We start from the raw sequence: 3,977 nt of genomic DNA on the forward strand, positions 1-3,977 counted from the left end.
TTCTTAATGTGCATTTTTAAAGGCAATGGTTTGTCAATACAAATACAGTGCTCTGGTTTTTAAATCTGACAAAGCTTTATTTCCAGGAATTTGTTGAAAGACAAAAGTTTTTCTTTTTAAAATTATTATTTCAGAATGTATTCTTGTCTCTCTATTGAGAGCTGCTGCTTGTAGTGATGTGCAAACAAGACACGTTCTTGTGTAACGGGTATTAAGATATACAGATGAAATTCCTGCTAAAATATGTTTCACAGTTATCCTGTAATTGGTGGTTTTTGGCGCCCCCTACTGGTTACCTATAAATTGGATGAGAAACCAACAATTCCACACAGTTGGTTCAGCGCTCTGTTGTGGTAAGTCAACAAATCCGGTTCTCTTCTAAATGGTGTTGGAGGTTTGCTCAGGAGGGTGACTGGAATCTTTGTTGCATTGCACAGAGCCATAGGTTGACCGGTAGAGAGGCTCACTGCGCCATATGTGTTTTATCAACCACTGATTACAGGTAATTATATTTATTTATATTAAATGTCAGTAATTTATTTTGTCAGATATGTGTATCAGTTTGTCAGTTAGTTTGTTATATTTATCAGTTTGTCAGTTGTGGTTCCCATTCTCTGTTTGTTTGTTGGGTTCTATGGCAACATGACATGTTTCTTTTCCACTAATTCCCAGAGAGCTTTTAATGACTGTTGTTGTATTTATTATTCATATTTTTATTTGTATTCTAAAACTATACGATCAAATGGCCTAGAAAATATAATGTCGGAATTCACTATAATTGTTTGTGAATTACACAGTTGGTTCAGCGCTCTGTTGTGAGCCATAGGTTGACCGGTAGAGAGGCTCACTGCGCCTTATGTGTTTTATCAACCACTGATTACAGATTACAGATTGCAATAAATCATCTAAAAACCAACCAACCGGCCTCCGAGTGTGCATAACAGGACGGACGGGTAAAGACAGAGCTGTTACACTTGAATATCTCTGCATTTATTTAACGCAGCACATTAAGTACAACTAACCGAGCGAGCACAACTCCATTATCCTTCTCTCACATCATCTCACTTACTCTTCCTACAGTTTCTCACCCACACCTGCCAGTGGTTCCACCTAGTGGCATGGAGTAGTATCACACAACACAACATTTCCTCCCTTGTTGGGGCCTGCCCATAGCAATGCATAGGGAGAACAGTGACTGCAAATGGAAAAAGGCTGGCCTGCCTCCATTAAATCAGTCAGTGATACACTTGCTCCATACTACAAGATCAGAAATAAACTTTCCTCTTACGGTAACTACATCCTCAGAGGTATGAGACTCATTGCACCACTGTCTGTCAGACATACTCTGATTACACTTGCACATGAAAGTCATCAAGGAATTGTGCGCACAAAACAGCGATTGAGAGACCTCTACTGGTGGCCAAAAATGGACTCACAAGTTCAGGATGCTATAAAGTTATGTGTCATATGCCAGTCAAATGATAAAACTGCCCAAACACGCCCTACTCCTCTTCAGCCTGTACCACTGTCAGATGGGCCATGGAAAAAACTTGGACTTGACATTGTCGGTCCATTTGATACAGCTATTCCTTCTTGCAGATTTGCTATTACATTGACTGATTATTATTCTAAATGGCCTGAACTTGCTTTCTCACATACTGTCACTACGAACAATGTTATTCAGTTCTTATCAACCGTTTTCAGTTGTCATGGCAACCCTGAGAACATCGCTACAGACAACGGCACTCGGTTTACATCTGGAGCCTTCTCATCATTCCTCCAGAATAGAGGAATATCTCACAGCAGAACATCTGTCTACTACCCTGCTGCCAATGTTGCCGTTGAAAGGTTTCATCGTGCTCTCCGCACCTGCATTCAAACTGCAATCCAACAGTCTATGTCGTGGAAAGACACTGTCTCAGAATGGCTTCAAGTATACCGTGCAACACCTCATGCAACTACATCTACCTCTCCGTACGAACTTCTCTTTGGGAGGAAAATGCGTACTAAACTGGACATATTCCCTTTGCCTCCTGCTACATCTCCACTGCACGACAGAGCACAGCATGAAGTTCTGAAACAGCAAACCAAAATGAAACGCTACGCTGATGCCAAGCGCGGTGCAAGAGTACCTTCATTCCAGATAGGGGAGAGGGTGAGGATACGAAATCCATTACATGTTCCAAAAGGTCACCCTAAGTTTACCCCTCCTGCAACCATCAAAAAGATTAAAGGTAAACACACCTTCATGCTGAGTGACGGAAGGAATTGGAACGCATTCCACCTTGCACGCTGCACTCCAGTTTCTGGACAAGACTGTACTATGAAAGGACTGGAAAAGGCCCGGCCTGATTCATTTCCTCATAGGAAGCTCCCACGTGCAAAGTACAAACCCGGTTGGCACAGAGACTTTGTGTCCTAAAAGTTATGTAGAAACATAACTGTGTCATAAAGTTATAGAAGGATTGATAAAATGTTATTACAGGTACTGGTTACTAACATAGGTTAATTTGTTTTATTACAGAAATATTGAGAGAAAATCTAGTTAAAATTAAAGGGTTATGCAATCTTTATTAGTACATTTGTTTTAGATTTCTGTTGCTACAAATATGCAGATAATTTCAAGTGCATTTGGATAATAGGACAGCAAATTCTGTTCAAGTATACTTTGGTGGAAGATTAAACCTTAACTAGAAAATTCCTGCAGAAATTTTAAGGGGCCTGCCAAAGTGTGCCCATCACTTTAGTCCCAGCGTTTTAGATTTGTCCTGATAAATAGATCCATGCTGGTCTAACATACATATCATAAAGTATTGTCAAGTATGTCAGGAATATACATGAACTGACTAACAATTGAAATGCAATGGCTAAATCCCATGTCAGTAAAATTGGGTCCGAGACCGACGACTATAAGCTTTGCACAGTTTGTTCTCACTCATGGTTCAAATTTAAAACATGAAGAAAGTTGGTAATTCTTTATTTCTAAAAAAATTTAAATTTCATACTAAGGATTTTAATTTACACTGAAAAATTCAGAGAAGTAATAATTTTATGTAAGCAAAACATGAATAGTCACAGGAAAAATTTATTCTTCCCACAATACATTGTGAGATCTGAATCAGCGCTGTGAAACTACTCGCTGCCTCTGTCTAGGACCCGTTGCTATGGTAATTAATTATCTGCACCTGGGCAGGCTCTCGCTGTTAGACAGGATGCTGGTTTCTATACTTGTGAGACACCCAGCGTCGGTCTCCAGGACCTTGACAAAAAACCATAAGCCCTAGGAAAATTTTGAAAACATTTTACGGGAGCAGGCATGTGTATCTATGTCATGACCAACTTTGAGATCAATAGGCCGCTATTTGTGCCTGTGAGGGGGACTTCAAAAGAGTTTTGGAGTCAGAGAGAAAAATGGTGTGCGCTGAGCTCAGAACATGAAGAAAGTTGGTAATTGTTAATTTCTTAAAACAAGTCAGTCACTGCTCTCCCTATGCATTGCTTATGGCAGGCCCCAATTATAATAAAGAGACATTCTATTAGGTGAAGAACATTAGGTGCCTCCCTATGCATTGCTTATGGCAGGCCCCAACTAGAAATTTCCTGCAGAAATAGGCCTGCCAAGTGTGCCCATCACTTAAACCCAGTGTTCCAAATTTGCCGTGAAAAATAGATATATGCAGGTCTAACATACTTACCCCAACACTAGCACACAGTAGCTGTAAATATTGTCAAGTATTTTATGATGATATGAGTCACCATTGAAAAGCAAGGTATAAACCCCAAGTCAATGAAATTCAATCCGAGACCGACGACTATAAGCTTCGCACATGTGGTTCTCACTCATGGTCCAAAATAAAAAACATGAAGAAAGTTGGTAATAGTTAATTTCTAAAAACAATTTCAATTTTCATACTAAGGATTTTAATTTACACTCAAAAATTCAGACAAGTAATAATTTTATGTAAGCAAAACATGAA

At 39.5% G+C, this 3,977-nt stretch overlaps 1 long non-coding RNA gene across 1 annotated transcript; it reads left to right on the top strand.

Annotated features, from left to right (window-relative positions):
- Positions 1 to 223: 223 nt before the first annotated feature.
- LOC103133352 (uncharacterized) lies at positions 224 to 916 on the top strand. The gene is made up of 3 exons (XR_475728.2): positions 224 to 353; positions 438 to 502; positions 891 to 916. It is a non-coding gene; the product is annotated as an uncharacterized LOC103133352 (long non-coding RNA).
- The last annotated feature ends 3,061 nt before the right edge of the window (positions 917 to 3,977 follow it).

This window comes from Poecilia formosa, unplaced genomic scaffold (assembly GCF_000485575.1).
Source record: "Poecilia formosa unplaced genomic scaffold, Poecilia_formosa-5.1.2 Scaffold2715, whole genome shotgun sequence".
Taxonomy (NCBI): domain Eukaryota; kingdom Metazoa; phylum Chordata; class Actinopteri; order Cyprinodontiformes; family Poeciliidae; genus Poecilia; species Poecilia formosa.